Genomic DNA, 18,185 nt, shown 5'->3' on the forward strand with positions numbered 1-18,185 from the left:
TGACATTATAAAAATGTTAAATTTGTAAAAAAGCAAAAATAAACAAGCAAAAAAATCCCCTACTCTGTAAAGAGTAAATGACAAAGAGAATGCTCATCTTTTTGCTCAACTTTATAACAAAATGAGAAACTCGGATAGGATGCTTCCATAGCTGGGGGAAGAAACTAGTCACAATTTTCTGACTGAGATTTGACTTATTGTTTTTCATTCAAGGAACCAAAATGACATCTTAACAAAGGTAAAATAAGCCATTGTTCATTTTGATAATATGGAATGATTCATCAAAGTAGGTTAATTTAGTAATAATGAAAATATTTTCAAGGCTGAACACTCAATGAACAAATACTAAGCAAATTATGTCTATATCTGTTACTTGAATAGGACACAGGACAGGACCTCTTCAGCTTCTCTTGGCCTCACGTTTGTCCAGGTCTCTGAGCTGCTTGTCCTGCCTCCACTGCCCCTCAAGTGACTGACCCGGTGCAGGCCTCCTGGAGCAGATTAGCCACAAGTTTAAGCCCCTGGCCAACGGGGTTCAATCAAGGAAGCAGAACCACTCAGCGTGTGTTAAACAAGGGATTTATTAAAGAAATTTAGACTTCCACATTTGTGGGGGGAGCTGGGGAAGTAAGAGTCTGAGAAGGAGCTGATGAAAGATCAGAGACCAGCCCTGACACAGGCAAAGGAGTCTGAGCTTGCGAGGAAACCAGAAGTTGGGCACATCCAGCTGCTGTAGTGGGACCAAATAGAAGGCTGGGGTAGAAGTCTTCAGAAGGGGATGGGCTCTTTGTGACTACCACCTCTGTGAGCCTCCATGATGTCTGTTAGCCTGACAGTGGTCACAGTTATTCTGCCAAGGAGAACATAGGGAAGAGAAGAGTGAGAACAAACAAGAACTCTTGCATCCAGATACTTGTCTCTTGCCGAATCTAACCAGTGACAGTTTCAGAGTTTAATGGCTACTGTTTCACTTTCGTTAAAAGGACACTCAAATCTCAGGCAACTTCAGTTTTGTCCATCCAGACAAATACAGATTTGTAAGCTGATAGAAAAGGAGATTCTGGGAAACATAGTTTCCAGCATAACCAAGTTGCCTATAGAACAATCCTGCAGAAGTATCTTACGATGGCTGCAGAGCATGGGGTTTGTTTCTCTTTGCCAAAAAAAATCAGATGACTCAAACTGGAAGCTGGGAGAGCTAATTACCACTAGGGGAAATTTTGACCAATGAGATATAGGAGATGGGAGTCAGCTTCAGATAAATTTCTTCTTTGGTCCTTGCTTTAATAGACTATTTCTGGGTATGTTTTCTGAGAGCCTGTCCATAGACACGTCACATGGCCAAGCAACTGGCTGTGTCTTCCCAGATTCATGAGGCATAGACCAGGTTGGTGACATATCACCAAGTATTTGCTGCCCATTCTTCCCTGTCACATGTCTCTTTTCATCACTCTGGATGCGCTGGGATTGCATCTTTCAGTGAAGCATTGGCATTTCAGCCTCCCTAAGAAATCCCAGCTAAAATCGTATGCATAGAAAAATTACAATGAAAATGAAGTGTGAGAGTTGTATGAAAAGAACTGATGGTGGGGGCTAGGATTCTTGTAAGGCTCAGTTGATTTCCATATGATGAAATTATAGCATTACTAGTGATAGTTTAAGAATATCAGTATCTTCCTTCACTGAAAAAATCCATAAACAAATCTTTCTGAGACAAATTAAAGCACTGGCTTAGGAAGCAGAGATCCTTTTAGCCAACATATGACTTGTAACCTAAACTCTGAGCAGGAAGACACTTAATAAAAACATTGCTTTCTGGCAACTTCTGAGCAATAACCCTGCCATTGCTCAAAAAGCAGTGAAAAGCCTGTTATTCATATTTACATATGTATGCCAGGCTTAGTTTTCAAAATATTGTGATACACAGAGTGGAGAAACTACCTTGACATGCAGTGTCAGATCACTTTATTCCACCCATTTCTCCAAATGGATGGATGAAGTGCCATCACATCTTGTTTGATCATTTATCAGTGAGACAGGTAGGAGACTTTCCCCCTGATGTTTAAAGCCTATTTTTAAAATGATAAAACACACAGAGATACTATGCAATAGAGTAAAAGCATGCTAGCAGTCTTAAGATTAAAACGTGAGGTTTCAGTTGTGATAGCTCCTTTCCCCTCCCCAATAGTTTATGGTTCTCTGCTATTAGAAATTCAGTGAAAATTTTTGATAAGCAGCTGTTTGGGTTAAAGACTCTGTGTGTGCTCTCTTATCCCCTTGTATTTTCTCTTACGTGGAGTTTGGCTTTTTTTTTTTTTTTTTTTTTTTTTTTTTTTTCAGAGCGAGTAGTTTTAGTAGAGTTTCTGTAGATGGAGCCCAGGTGGAAGGAGTGGAAAGGTGGTGATGGTAAAGTGAAGGTCAGCACCCCAGTCTTTCCTTTGAAGAGACTTTCTTTACTGGGAAGGAGTTAATATGAAACTAATGTGTCGCAGGGTCTATTGTTTTATGACATGACGATATGAGAACATTGCTAGGCTGTAAGAAACGAATCCAAAAGGTGAGGTTGGAGATTCAAGAGAAATGGTGTGTGAGAATGAGGGCAAACAAATTGACTGTGTTTCATAGCAAATCAGGATTTTATCAGCACAGAAAACAGAGAAATGCCATCACAGTTGCCTTGGTGGGTAGCAATATCTTCAATTTTGGAAGGCACCGCTCCCCCCATCCCCCATTCACCCATCTGGACCCCTAGGGAGCCCCCAAAGCACTGTTTCTGTAGTAGTTCCTGTTACAATCCTTGTTTTGTGGACTTTTTTTCTCATGAAGATGGTGATGACAAATATTTTGAGATACTCCTGACATTTCCTCAGTCATCCATTTACAGAGGAAACGTCTGTGCAGAATTACCCCATCCTTCCCAGCAAATTTGCCTTTAGATTAATCTTCCCTCGGGCATCGGTTGGTGGGGCGGAGGGGAATGGATTGTAGCGAGGTGTTTCTCTGGGCCTGGGAAGTTTCTGCTCCGGAGTGTCAGGGACGGTGGGGGAGCAGGCACACACAGTTTCGTTTGTTTAATGACTAGCCTGAATGCTGGCCTGAGACAGGGGCTGGGCAGCGCCTCTGGGAAGGTCTCCGGGCTGCGGTTCCCTTCTCAATCCGCTCTCCCTCGGTGCTCGGATAGGATGCGCTCCAGGCCTAGAGCGCGGGGACCATTTGGAGTCACCCCCTGCGAATCAGGGCTGGCTCACCTCCGCTGGCTGCAGCTAGGGCGGGCGGGCTCACTTCTACGGCTCTCAGGCCCGGGGATGCCCGGTCAAGGGCTCTATGGCTGTGATCTCTGGACAACCCCTGTAGGCGTTTCCACCGGGGCCGGGTCGGAGGTGAGCCCAGGCAGTGAGACCCCGCGCGTCGGAGGCTTGGCGTGCCCAACTCGCGGGTCTCCCCGCTGCGCCGGAAGGTGCCAGGTAGGGTGAGCGCGCAGCGGGAGCGCCCGCTGCCCGCGGCTCCACTCCAGCCGGGCCGGCTAGCGGGAGCCGGGGGGCGGGGAGCCCGGAGCGCCGCCCCGCCAGCGCGCCCCGCCCGTGGGAGAGGAGGGGCTGCGGCGAGGCGGACCACTGGAGGCGCAGCACCGCCGCCACCGCCGCTGTCCGTGCAGGAGACCGCGGCTCCACGCAGGCGGCGCCCGTGCCTCCGCTCCCCGGCCGGCCCGCGCGCCCGCCTGTCCGCCGGGGCTGTCTCCCGCCTCCCGCTGCTGCCGCCGCACGAGCCGCGGCACCGCTGCTTGTCTTGCAGGTAGGTGTCCTGGCTGCGGAGGGGACCATTGGAGCGGGACTATAGTGCCCGCACCACGGCCCGGGGGTATTGTGAGCGGCCGGAGGGCCCAGGACCTTGAGGGACCCGCGGCCGAGCTACCGGGCTTTGGGTCCCTGAGGCATCGCAGCCCTCCGGGGGCTCCACTAGCCGAAGAGCCGGGGACGGTGGTGCCAGTCCCGCCCCGCGGCCGAGGTGGGAGGGGGCGTCTGGGTCACGGTCCCAGTTCGCCGCTCTCCCATCCCCCTCGTCGTGGGGAATTCCTGCTGCCGGCTCTCGCGCCTGCATCACCCCTCGCCGCCCCCTCGCCCCGGCTCCCCCAGGCTGCTGGGATGGAAGCTGGGGCAGGGAGAGGGACTGATGTAATTGTCGGCGGAGAACCGAACCCGCGCGCCCGCGCCCGCTCCAGCTAACGCCTACGCCGCACCTTTCGGGGAAGCCGGGGAGCTGAGAAGAGCGGCTGGGGAAGTTGTGCATTGGGTTTTATTGTGCGCGTGCACTGCGGACTGCCCTCACGGGGCACCCCTGCCCACCCGCTGCTGGCTCCCCTGCAGCCTTCTCTGCAGCCTTCGTCCACACCCCCGGCCAGGGCCGAGCCCGCCTTCCCTGGTTCAGACTGGGACAGGGTTTGCATTGCAGTCAAGACGTGCTTCCCCTGCATCGAGCCGGGAACTGCTCGAAAATCGTGTGGCCGGGGATGCTGGGGGAGGAGGGGATGGGAGACCTGAGGAGGAAGCCGGGGAGAAGTAATGACACCAGCACATTTTTTTCAAGCCACTGATGTATATAGACGCATCTGTATGACACCTATTAAGCTGTTTTTGAAAGTTATGACCAGATACTGATTTTGTGGCATATCTGTGATATACCTGAACGGTAGCTTAAACATAGAGAACTAAAGCTGGGGAAAGCATTACATAATGGACATGAAGCAAATGACATGAAACTAAGTGAAACCCACTGGGTTGCCGAATTCTTTCTTTCTCCCGGGTGCAACGTCCTATATGCTTTTTCTCTATAAGAATTTACGTTTTTAAATCGCTGGACTAGTTTTAGCCAATTGTGATTTTTTTTTTCCAAAATGACAAAATAATTTTTCTTGACCATCTTGTCTTAAATTTAAAAATTGCATGCTAATGGATAGTTGTATATCACAGAGCTGATTCATACTTGTGGTCTTTTTCCAAAGGTAAACGTTTTAAATATTCTGTCTTAATATCATTAACTTTATTTTCCTCTTGGTTGTATTTTTCCCCCTGCCTCCTCCCCCTTTGTTTTTTGGAAGCATTTCTACAATTTAAGGTCTGGGAGCTCACAGTGTTGATACTCCTATCCAATGCTACAGCATTGCAGATACAAAGACTAATAATAAATGAAACAGAAGACCTCACAGTAACTCAGAGTGAGCAGAGTTCCCAAGGTCGAAGGAAGGCTGCAGTGTAACTGGGCTATAATCATCTACAGAGAATATGCATAGCCCTCTTTGGCTTAGAGGGCCCCAGTTGGTGGAATATTATTCCTACTATTTCTTTTAGCCCTGAATGTCATGTGCTTCCCCCTAAAAATAATTTTTTTCTCAAAGTAGAAACAAAATATTCTGAAATTATAATCTTTGCATTTTTTTAGAAAGCCTAAAAATCCTGGTCTTGCTCATATTTTCAGTTTTGATGTTGATAACTCAATTATCCATTCAGTGGATGGGTTTCTTCCCAGATATCTCAGTTTTAAGTTATGATGCTTTATCAGATGTCTTTTGGTTATGGTATAGTGTGATTGTGCTGGACTTTTACAAGATTGCTTAATATAAGTTTTCTTGTCCTTAGATTGCCTGTACCTTATATTAGTTAACTTTATTCCAAGAGGAAAAGTAAAGTCCTTCTAGGATGAATTGTTTGTTGTTGAAGATCTGTAGCATCACTGCAGAAATAGAATTAGGTTAATGCATAAGTAGATAAAAGTTTTATGTGACTTATTCATGAAATTGTTGGACTAAGGAGATTTAAATTTTATTAAAATGCCTTGGCTAAGTAACATTCAGTAATCATTCAATGGATAATTACCTACTGAGCACCGGTCTGTTGAAGACAATGGTCTAGGCATGTGGGAAATACAAATAAGAATGAAAAGATGTCCCTGCCCTCAGGAGTTTGTGGTCTCATTTGGAAGGATAAGGCATGAATTCTCAAAAGAGGGACTTTTTTTTTTTTTAACTGCAAAGGCTAAGTAATAATTATTAGTTTGTTTTTAGTTTGTTTTTAATTTTGAAAAAAGGTCTCATACTAACTGTTAGTGTCTGAGCCTTTTTTTTCCCACTCAACATTATGTCACTAAGATTCATAGGCTGTACATAGTTCATTGACTTACATTGCTGTGCAATATTCCATTATGTGTCTGTAACATGATATGTTTCCCTGCTTTCCTACCGATGGCCTTTTTTTTTTTTTTAAATGATTGCAAGGAGTACTGCTTTGATCATTCATGTTTCCTGAGGCACATGGGCAAGTGTTTCTCTTGGGTAAATACCAAGGTATAGAATTGTTGATTGTGTAGAATGTGTGTATATTCAACTCATAGATATTGCCAAATTATTTTCCAAAATACAATACCGTTTCTGAAATTGTACTGATTTACACAAGCCAGTGAAACAAGCAAAGACAAACCATCAAATACAAACATTTGTGTGTGTGTGTGTGTGTGTGTGTGTTGAATTGCCTTTCCTTGGCATAGTGATTTGGAGAACATCTTGCTGGTAGTTTCAAAAGCAGCCGAATGACAATGTGGCAAATCTTTAATACAAAAAGAAAAAAAGAGAAAAAAAACAGACGTCCCCAGGAAAAAAGCTTGTGCATACCAATAAAATCAGAAATTATCAAAATAGCTCATATGAGAATAAAGGACTCTATAATCCTCTGTTATTCAGGGAGGATTATCCACATCCCTTGCTTCAGTTACACATTCCTTATATCCCCTAATTAGATATATGTTAAATGATTTGAAATCCAAAGTGTGCTTAGTAGCTTTGATCAAGAAAATGAACTAAAATTAATTTAGGGATAACTGACTTGATGTCCATCTCAGTTACTGAACTTGGTAGTCTGCCCTTTTAGTGTGGTTCTGAGTTTCCATGAGCTTTGAGGCAGTTCTGCATCCATCCACTGGATTGCCAACCCCATGGCTGATCACGTTCATAGAGAGGTGACCAGTGTCTGTGGTTCTCATGTGGAGGTGACATGGCACACATCAAGTGCCTTTCTTCTTCATTCAGCCAGCATTCATTGAACACATAGTATGTACCAGAAACCATATTAGGTGCTGGGTCATATGTTTGCCCTCAAGGGTCTACCCAAAACAGAATCTACCAAAAACAAATTACTGTTGAATATGTATGCATGTGTGTGGGGTGAATCTGGCTTTGGTTTTAGAATTTGCATGAAGTATCTATTTTTTCTTTTGTTCCCTAAAGTTTTTCCAGATTTATGTTTAGACTTCCTTCAGTTGAGAGTGCTTTGGGGGAAAAAATGTAGCCCTTGCAAAGAACAGTTACTTTAAATGTAGTTTTATGTTACTGGCTTTTTAAAAGCAGAAGGCTTTAGAAGGACTTAGTCATGGTTAGTCCTTTTGTCATGAAGACACTTAAGTGTTATCAAATAGGAGAAAGACAGAGGTCAGGGGAAGGATAGTTGGATGGGTGAATTCAGATTTTGGGGGAATGGAACATTACAGTGTTGAATGGAATTTCAGAGGAAAAGATAGAAAATAAACACAGATGAATGGTTATTAAGAGTTCCAACCTGGATATTACAGGGAACTGAGTGTGTGGAGTCATGAGGGTCTCAAGATGAAGTTTCTGGTGGGTTATATGAACCCATTTTCTTATAAGTTTATATTCACTTTCTTTGTGTATAGTATGAATGTAGTTTTTATATTAAAATGAATTAGAATGTAAATGTTAACTATCTGTAAAAGGATTATGTCAATGGGAGGGTGAATTACAGGAAGCAGAAATGTCCAAGGACTCTTTCTTACCGTGGTTTGGCTGATTACTTGAAAGTAAAAACTCTCCTGTGTGAGGGAATTCCATCTGATAGGGCCAGTGTCGTGGAACATCTATATAGTAAGCTGACAAAAGGCTGAGCTAGAAAGGAGGGCAACCCAAGTAGCCTGATATTCAGGACTGTCTAAGGGATAATTGGGTTAGAGAGAATAACTAACTATGTAACGAAAATCTTAAAATAAATGTAAGTAAGTAGATAAATAAGCTTAAAAAATAAAAATATGTTTAAATAGGCAAAAAACATTCAAGTAAAATATTGGTGGATTATCATTTTATATATGTTACCAGTGCCATGGGACTGAGTACAAAGCTTTCATGATTAATACACAAAAATTATCTTCTTCTTTAGAGATGACGGATTATATGGTTTTCTGTTCGAGAAAACCTACAGGTCAATTTGTAAACTATATGAAGAAAGGACCCAGACACTGGAAATTCTTATATTTGCTTGATGTGATGATGCTTGAGGTGTTAGAGCTGAAAGAGATTTGAAAAAACCTTTTATTCCAATTCTAACATCTCCCATTTTCTAGGTGGGAAAACTGTGGGCCAGAGACTTGCCCAGTGAGGCACTAGCTCCAGTTAGCAGAGAATATGCCAAATAATTTACTTCTGTTGTTGGTGACAGGAAATAAAGTTCTTCCCCAAATGATGGGTAGGTGAATAAGAAAATGAACCAACAGCAACCTCTGCAGTGGGATTTTAAGCTACCTTCCTATCGTTCTCCTTGAGTGGTTGGTGTGGGAAGTGAAATCAAGCATATTTTTAAAAACTTTTCTTATATTTTTAGAGAAAAGGCCTTGTTTTTGAGGAGATGATTAGAGGAATAAACATTGCAAATATCACTGTTTAAATTTTTTTGGTGTTTGCTGTTTTGATACCCACAGCTTTGTCTTTTAACCCAATAAACAGCAACGGACAGAGAAAATTAAATTATCTTGTGCCTCTCTCTTTTCCTTTGTGATTGTCTTTCCCTAAGCTAATATGAGACAAAAACAAAGTGTAGAGGGAATTAAGTCAGGAGTAGAATATCAACTTTTACTTTTTTATCTTGCATCTTATTGAGGCAATTCTCACTGTAGCTCTTGAGACCTATCCACCTTTTGGAGAATGTAGAAGTCGAAGGGAGAACAACAGCCTTATATTTTTAGAATCTTTTTTTTTTTTTAAGTCAAACCGAAAATAAACCTGGCCTCAATTTCCAGCAATAGCTTTATTTCACACTTCCTAAACCAGTGCTTAAGTTTTGTCATACATTTGAAGAAGTTACCTTGATTTTTTTTACACATAATAAAGTGTTGCTACAAGTAACATACTGTTACCAGCTACTAAAGTTTGAACAATAAAGTATCTAAAAGAACATGAAAATTTTAAAAATTTTGTTATGTGTCGTTTCTGGAGATAAAGTGAAGAGTCTGATTTTATTTTAAATTAAGATGACATTTTTGCTTTCTGTTTTATCTGTAGCAGCTAGACAAGCTTTTGCATATTTGCACCCCATCAGGCAACAATCTGAACAGTTTTGGTTGTATCATTTCCCTAGAATAGAATAAGGAGCACAATTTGAGTGGCATGTTGATTATGAAAAGACATTAATGAAATTCTTTTTGATCTCAATGAACTAAAAATTGAAGCAAGAACTATAAAGAGAGTGTGCTTTCCATGGTAGGTCAAGCAAATATAGCACTCATGTGAAACTCTGTGAAGAAAGCAAGGGAGAAGGGAAGAGCAAAATCCACAAGAACTCAGGATAATGGAACGGGAAGGTCAGGGGAGGAAGTGGGTGGATATTATAACCCAGCTTGTCCTCCAATTTCACTTCAAAAAGTGCCAACAGAGGAAATAAAAGTGTGAATCTGAAGGCTTATGGAGATCAGATATTATAGAAGATTTCTTTATGTGTCTGTACACATAAAGAAAAAGCTTTTAAACATCTTGAAGAATACAGAAGGCATAAGATGAAAGATTGATAAATTAAACTTCAAGAAAAGATAGTATGTGTAACAGGCAGGAGATGAACCTCACCACACCAGGAAGAAACTACTTATGACATGTCGTAGACTAAGAGTAACTCCTTAATATCCAAAGAGCTCCTCTGTGTCAACAAGAAAAAATGACTGTAAATCTAATAGAAAAAGGGGCAAAGGAAAGGAACAAACAGTTCACAGAAAAGGAATCACTAGTGGCACTTAAATATAAAATTATACTCAATTCAAGATAAGACAAATGCAATTTTAAACTATTTAGCCTATTAAATTGGCAAAGATCTTAACATTTGTTAATTCCTCATGGTGGCAAGGCTTTGAGGAAACTGAGAGGCTCATACATTGTTGGTAGGGGTACACAATGGCACAGCATCTATGGCTAGCAATTTGGTACTATTGCCAGCCATAAAATTTAAAAATCCACCTACCTTCTCATCCCAGGAAATCTAAGAAATTTTTCTGCAGATATACCTGTACATCACAAAATGAATTTGCACCAAGACATTCACTGCAGCTTTGTCTGTAATGACAAGAGATTTAAAGAGAGCTAAATGCCCATTACTATGGGACTGGTTAAATAAGGAGCAGAAACAAAACCAGATAGCTGTTAAAAAGAATGAGATCGTTCTATATTTGCTGACGTGGAATGATCCTTGAGATGTAATAAGGTGCCGAGAAGTATATGGCCGTTGATGTTAAGTATAACTTTATAAGTATATTTTTATGCTTGTGATAGTAGAGACTATCTCTTGAAGGTGACACAATAAATTGGTAATGGTGATTTCCTTTGGGGAAGAGAACTGGGTGGTTGGGGTGGGGATGGGAAGGACACTTATTTAGCACACTAATTAATATAGTGCACCTTTTACTGTGATTTGAACATATTATGTATTCAAACCAAGATAATTTTTAAATTTCTTGGGAATCACTCGTATTGCTAAAGTATGTTAAGTAGTTGTAACCAATAGCATTCCCTTGGAACTTTCGGTCTCATTGTGTGCTGATATAAGAACATGATCATTGTCATAAAGACTCACCCTCACTACTACCCTGACAGGCTGATGTTCAAAAGAGGAGGGAAACCGGAAGCGGTTGTCCCTTGGGACAGAGTTGGCACACCTGGGTTCTCTGCAGTTCCTTGCCCTTGCTACTGTGTCCCCAGCTAACTGGTCTTCCTGGGGAGGAGATCCAGGGGAGTTGATCAGGACCAAGGTGTACCCTGCTACAGGTGAGAGTTCAGGGAGAACAGACATTGAAGAAGGGGTGGCAGAAGCCCGAGACTGGGAGAGCACAGAAATGGAGATGTTGTTAATTGCCACTCCAACCCCATCAGATGCAGCTTCCAGTGGTAAAATAGAGAGAAATGTTATTTTATGGGCCACAATCTTGAGAGCCTGCTATCCCTGAAGTTTGGTATGGTGTCCAGGAATCTGTATTTTTTAAAAGTGTCCATTCTGGGAATTACTATCTCTTCCATCCTCCTTGTTTTATAGATAAGATGACCCCCTTCATCTCTTTAAAAAAAATTTTTTTTTGTTTTTGGTTTTTTGGGGGAAGGTAATTAGGGTTACTTATGTATTTTTAATTAATTTTTTTTTTTTTATGTGGAGCTACTGAGGATTGAACCCAGGACCTTGTGCATGCTAAGCACACACTCTACCACTGAGCTATACCCTCCCCAACTCTTCATCTCTTGAAATCCATTCCATGGAGTATTTTTATAATTACTTCTGAAGCCATTTTTGGTATTCTACTCCTAAGCATATGCTTTCGTACAGTGATTGTTTCATCGTGCCTTTGCCCTCCTAGAGTCTGCAAAGGGGTACCTAATACTAAACTATAGAATAGTAAGAAGGACAAAGCCAAGGAAGCAACTGAATGGTTAGTGGGTCATAACTTTGGGAAGAGTAATTATATGTTGATATGACTTTAATAATCAATAATATGAATAATTATGGGTTATACTGAAGAAAAGGAAAAACTTGGTAACAATCAGAGGTATTGTGCTGCAAAATAATTTTCCTAAAAAGAAATGAATAGTTTAATTACCATCATGAATACATATTTATTCAAAGTTAATAGACATAGCCCTTCATCTGGAATTGGTAATTTTAAATCAGAATGGCATTCACCAGTTATACAGAGGAAAGGTGTTATACCAGTCTCTTTTAATCTTGAGACATGAAGTCAGGATTAAGTATTTATCCTAATAAATGAATCCAGTAAATAATATGCATCCTTTTTCTCTGTGGAAGTTCTGATATTTTAGTAACTATGTTCTTTTCCAAATAAATTTATTCAGAAACTAAGAAGAATAGGCAGCAGCCTCGTAGTGGCACATCATGAGAAGCTTTTGATGTCAAAGTAGGGTGATTTGAAGAGCAAAGAATGATATAGGTGGATGGGGAGCGGTCAGAGAAGCTCTTTATCACAGAAGAGGAGGCACTGGAAGGCTTTGTAGGGGATGTGTGGCAGTATCTGGAAGACCCTTTCCTTAACTTTCCAGGACTGTTGAAATTTCAGGATGCATTGATTCTTACTCTGTGTATCTAGTGTATCTAATTCCTAATGGAGTTTTGTACGCAGGTTTAATCTGACATGAATGAACATTTACGTTTCTTTAAGAGATTCAGCAGCATATGTTAAATACATTGTGCTACACTGCTTCTTCTTGCCACACATCTAACTTCCTTTTTTTTCTTTTTCCGATACATCCGTCTTTGCAAATAGCCTTCTGTCTTGCGGTGCTTTTTACCGCAATACACGCCTTTTGGAGGAGCAGTGTATTTTTGACAGGAAGAGCCCAGTAGCCCAGGGAGAGATCATGGATACCCAAGTTCTATTCCCAGTCTCTCCACTTGTTAAGCATCTGACCCTGGACCAGTAACCTCTGGGAGCCTCATCTGATAAATGAGGGCAAAACAGTCATTGTTGGTGTGATCACGTTTCCAATTAGTATGTGAAAACACTTAGAGAACTAGTAAGTCCTACGTAGATAGAAAGTACAATTATTAATCATTACCTTAAATTCACATTTACCTAGAATCCGAATAACCAAAATAACTACACTTTTCCTGTAGACTTCTCCACTGATGACTGATTTAACGCTTATCTGCCCTGTGGCACTGTAAATTCAGAAGTGACTTGGAAATAAGATACTAATTATGATTACATTTAGCAGGATTTTTTTTTTAAGTGATCAGCAGTCTGGTTCTTTGAAAATTAGTTTATCACATGTACAAAGACTAAGTAGAAAAACCCAATTTCTGGCCAGTTTGGGGGAAAGCAGGCATCAGTCACTAAACTCAGCCCACCCCGGGAAGGGCCGCTTCCGTGGGTGCTGCCCTTCCCCCTGCGCGCTAGAGGCTTTTTGTCCCTTCCCAGCCGCCGTTGCGCGACCATCGCCTTTTCCACGCCCCGGACGCTCTCTCCTTTTCTGTCCTACCAGTCCTTAACTGGTTTTTTGTGAAACTCCGAGGCAGTCTCTATGCCCTGCAACTCCTCAGTTTCTTGTCCTGTTCCACTGTGCGACTTCCTTTGGTTGCCTCCTTGTATGTTTTGCCTTCCCAAGCAGGGTGGAGGTGGGCGGGCCCCTTTTTCAGGGCCGGGCCTCTTTACCACTCTTTTCTGTCTTTAAAGCTCCTGAGTGTCACTTGTTGGACGTTTGGTAGCTTCCCTTAGAGTGCATGTCCCTGCCCTGCGACCCTTCATTTTTCTGACATCATCATGCAAAGAGGTGTTCCCCACAACTGATACCCCTGTTAAACATGAACTCGCCCCCCGCCTTAATTTTAAACCTTTTTTTTTTTTTTTAAAAACAGGTATCTCTCTAGAATGTTTTATATACTTCACTTAAAAAAAATTGCACGTAGAATCCCCAACAACAGAGCCCGCTAAAGTAAGTGACGCTGGTTAACTCTAAGACTGTCCATTATTGTTCACGCCTGTAATACAGAGGACTTCGGCTGTGGGACAGCACGAATTGCTCCTTTACCAAATAACCCTAGAATTCTTCTCCTTTTAGTTTTAAGTAACTTTTTTTTCCCTTGAAGATCTTTTGCTTTCTCCTTTAGTTAGCCGTCAGCCTTCTGACACATGTACGTGCTGTCCTTCCACAAGATGAGTCTTCTGACACTTAAGAAATACGGAGGTAATTCTTTTTCAGCCGCATCTTTGAAGTAGTAAGTAAGAAATGCTTCTTATTCCTCATTTTGCTGAAGCTAGTTTTCTTTGGCTCAGAGGTTCATTTTCCAGTTAGTGCAGGATAGTTAAGATGGTACGAAGTCACTCTCAGTGCTAGGTAAATCTGGTATTAGACACTTTATTATTAGGTTATGGGAGGGTTTATAGTTGCTCTGAATATTGGCATTGAATTATTTTGACATTCTCTAATCCTATCGTCTTTTCTCAGGATCATTAATTTATTTGAGAAAATAATTCTTCAGCATCTACTGTGTGCCAGGCTTTGTGCTTTGAAGTCAGAACTGACATTCTAATGAAGGAAGACAGTCAGTAAAAAAAAAAAGTACATTGCTATTTTAAATTCTGTTAAGAACTATGAGGACAATAAAGGTGACTGATGGGGCAAGAGCGGTCGGTGGTGGTATGTTTATTAGTTTCCTAGGGCTCCCATAACAAAGCATCATGTACTGGATGGCTTAGAACAGTAGAAATGCATTCTCTCAGCCCTGGAGACAAGAAGTCCAAAATCAAGATGGATCCTTCCTTGCCTCTTCAACCTGCTGACAGCCACAGGAATTCCTTGGCTTGTAGTTACACTTAAAGTTTTTAAGCATAACCAATCTCTGCCTCCTTCACATGGCTTCCTACCCTGTGTCTCTGTCTCTGTGTGTGTCTCCTTCATATAAAGACATCAGTCATAATGGATTAAGGGCCAACCCTACACAGACTTCATCTTAACTACCTTACAACAACCCTATTTCCAATTAAGGCCATGTTCTTAGGTATTGGGGGTTAGGACTTCAGCATGTCTTTCTGGGAGACAGGATTCAGCCTGTAACAGTGGGCTTCTTTGGGTGGACTGACCAGGCAAGACCTTGCTAGGTGGAGACATTTGAGCTGAGCCTCAATGATAGCAAGGGTCATGCTGTGAAAAGGTCTGGGTGCAGATCCTTTCCTGGTACAGGGAACAGTAAGTGAAAGGACCAGGGGGATGAGCCTGTTGGAGTGGAGGATATACACATTAGGTTTTACATTCTTAAAAAGGGCAAAAAAAAAAAGTCTGGTTTGGGCAGATTACTTTTAAGACAAAGGGATTTTTCTTTTGAGCACTCTTGAATGTTTTTACTTATGGTCAGGCAGAGACTAAAACAATTTTCTTTAAAAAATTAACTGCTGAGAAATCAGGCCTTTCAGCAGTAGCTAATCATGTATTAAGAATTTTGTTGGTTAGAAATTTTTGCATTTTAATAGTAGAATTCTCCATCACTGTATTTGGGTTTATTAACCTAAAAGCTTTAAATAGAACAATATCTGAGAATTAAGCAGACTTTGTAATAGTACAGATTATTTTCTAGTGGTAAGAAGTTAATTAAGGCTAAATATACCCTTTAAGAACCTGACATTATATATTAAATTGTCATTTTCAATAAGACTGTAACATTATTGTGGTTGTCCTGTGTGACACCTAGTGCTAAGTAGCATTTGTGTGATTTATGTTACATATTTATGAAAATTCTTAGTTTTTTAACTTAAAAATTGATACAGAATATAGAAAAATCTGTATGAAAATATAAATTTCCCAAGATAGTCAAGAAGTTTCCATATTAGACTGGTAATATCTTTAAGCATTTAGAAATAGGTTAAAGTAACTTAAAATATTGTAATATTTAATGCAAAACTGGCATTATGAAATAAGCATTAGTGCCTTGTATATGTGTACTTTTAGTCAGAACTTTGATGTAGTTAACACCGATATATTTATATACATTTATATATTTTCATATACAGAAAAATATATTACTTATGAATAACAAGTTTCTATAAAAAATTCTAAATGAGTTAAAAAATGCTTATGTAAAATTAGATTTTTATGGTGAATGACTAGATAAGGGTTAGGATTACAAGCCCAGACTGGGGCCAAGGCTGCCTGGGTTCAAATCCTGGCTTTGCTTTGTGCAGCTGTATGACCCTGCATAAGTCAGTTAACCCTTCTCTGCCTTAGTTAACTCATTCTTAAAAAGAGAATAAAAATAGTACCTAAGCATTAGTACACAAAGCATTATTGCAAGGATACAGTGATTTAATGCATATGCATTTTCTAGAACAGGTACATAGTAAGTGCTGTGTAAACTCTAGCTGTTATCATTTTTAGCATGTTAATTGAAAATTAGATATATTAATATTCATTAATTGGAAATCATTATGTAAAATGTAAATACAGTCAGTGTCTCTTATGCCTTCTTACAAATCAAAAGCTAATTTGAGACAGATGAGAAAATTGTCAACAGTGTTTGCAAGGCTCTGTTTTAATGTTAATAATCTATTAAAAGTATTTTATATGCTTACCCATTTAGTTACTTATAGCAATAACTATGTTCAAGAGATTTTGTTAGGTCTTAAGGGAGAAAGAAAGATGATTAAGCTGTTGATTCTGCTTTTAAGAACCTGCTTATCCAATAAGGGAGAGGAGACATAATTTAGTATTACATGAAGTGTAATGAGGTAAATGTCATACCAAGAATGTGATTCATGCTTTATCTCTGGAGGCTGGGAAGCATCTGAGGCGGTTTTGTGGGTACGAGGGGCAGGGATAAAAATGTAGGAACTGATGATATTTTTAATGGATAGGAAGTATAGGAGAAATCTGAGGTAGAGAAGGAACAGTTAGAAAAATAGGCAGAAGATTGAGAGTCTTGTCCCCAAGTCAAGAGAGGAAAGGATTTCTAAGAAGAGAAATGGGCTATTACAAATACTATAGAAAATTTAAGGAGAGTGAGAATTGAAGAAAGACCTTGAAAAGCATTCCCGCCTTATCTTCCTGGGGGCCAGAGAGACTTTGTTGGGAATTGATTACTTAATTCTAGTTGGGCTGTTAGGTCATTTTTTGACATTATAAATAACCTGATGAATGGCCTTGTGTAGAGATACCTGATTATTCCCTAGAATGGCTAGTTTTTTAAGGATTAAGAGATATGAACATTTTAAGGCCTTCATTACATATCCTCTAACAGTCTAGCCCTTCAGACGTATTTTTAAAAAACATTTTTCACTGAGGATTTATGAGAGGGCTTAGTAAAAAAAGTTGTCCAAGTGTTGTGAAAATGTAGACATAATAATAGCTGATACATAGGCATTTACTATGTGTCAAGCATTGTTTTAAGCACTTTATTTGAATTAACTCATTTAATACTCACAGTAATGCTATTGCTTAGTACTATCATTAGCTCTGTTTTAGAGGTAAGAAAACTGGGGCACAAAAGATTAAGTAATTTGCCCAAGTGATTTCCTTCACTGTAGTATTGGAATACTGTTGGGAGCTAAGTCTTGAGTCGTTGTGTTGAGTGTTCTGTGCTCTCCTGGCCTGTAGTGAATATTAACCAAATATCACCAGTAATGTTAGGGAATCATCATTATTATAGAATTAGTAGCATTAAAGATATGAAAACTAAAATGACTGTAGAGAATTTATTGGCTCTTAGATTTAATCCCGATTGGTGATTAGAAGAAACATAAACATAAAATCCAGTGTTCTAAATTCGAATGAAAGCTTCCATGTGTCAGGATACAAAGGCAGCATTTCAATTTTTGGCTTTACTGTGGTAATACCACTTTAGACAAATACAAATGAACATTCTTTTCCTCCCTCTCTGCTGTTCCCCTAAATCCCATCCATTACCCCTTCCATACACTTAATATTTCTGTTCATTTGCTCCTGAGGATGCTTGCATATTTGCTGCTAAGTATTTTTCTGGGTCTTTAGAAGCCAGACTGATTAAACTACCTAGGTATTGAACTCCATCCTGTGGTTCCCTGGTTCACAGAGGTAATGAGTCTTCAACTTTTATCTGCCTTTGAGTGACTGCTCAGATGTCATGGGGTGCCTTAGGGGGACTGATAACTATTAAGGGTTGTTTTTTATTTTCACTTGTTAGATCCACAAACTAATGCTATTAAAGGTCTTTTCATAGAACTAGAAGGCTCTATCTATTCATCTTTTTAACTCCTACATCACATAGCCTTTTATATAGTGGGCATTCAGTAAGTTGTTGAATATGTAATTTTTGTTAATTGATTTGTATAAAATTACACTATACATTGTTTGCTATTAGAAATGCTAATTGTAGGTTTGTTTAGTTTGTATTTACACTCTAATC

At 40.2% G+C, this 18,185-nt stretch overlaps 1 protein-coding gene across 8 annotated transcripts in view; it reads left to right on the forward strand.

Annotated features, from left to right (window-relative positions):
- Nucleotides 1-3,650: 3,650 nt before the first annotated feature.
- Nucleotides 3,651-18,185, forward strand: part of OSBPL6 (oxysterol binding protein like 6) — a 184,833-nt gene continuing 170,298 nt past the window's right edge. For 5 of the 8 annotated variants that reach the window (XM_031451723.2, XM_031451726.2, XM_031451725.2 and 2 more), the window contains exon 1: nt 3,652-3,792. The gene's annotated coding sequence lies outside the window, so the exon portion shown is untranslated. Of the gene's footprint in view, nt 3,793-18,185 lie in introns of all 8 variants that reach the window. The other 3 variants (XM_031451728.2, XM_031451729.2, XM_031451722.2) reach the window with 2 other exon arrangements.

Source organism: Camelus dromedarius, chromosome 4, assembly GCF_036321535.1.
Source record: "Camelus dromedarius isolate mCamDro1 chromosome 4, mCamDro1.pat, whole genome shotgun sequence".
Taxonomy (NCBI): Eukaryota; Metazoa; Chordata; class Mammalia; order Artiodactyla; family Camelidae; genus Camelus; species Camelus dromedarius.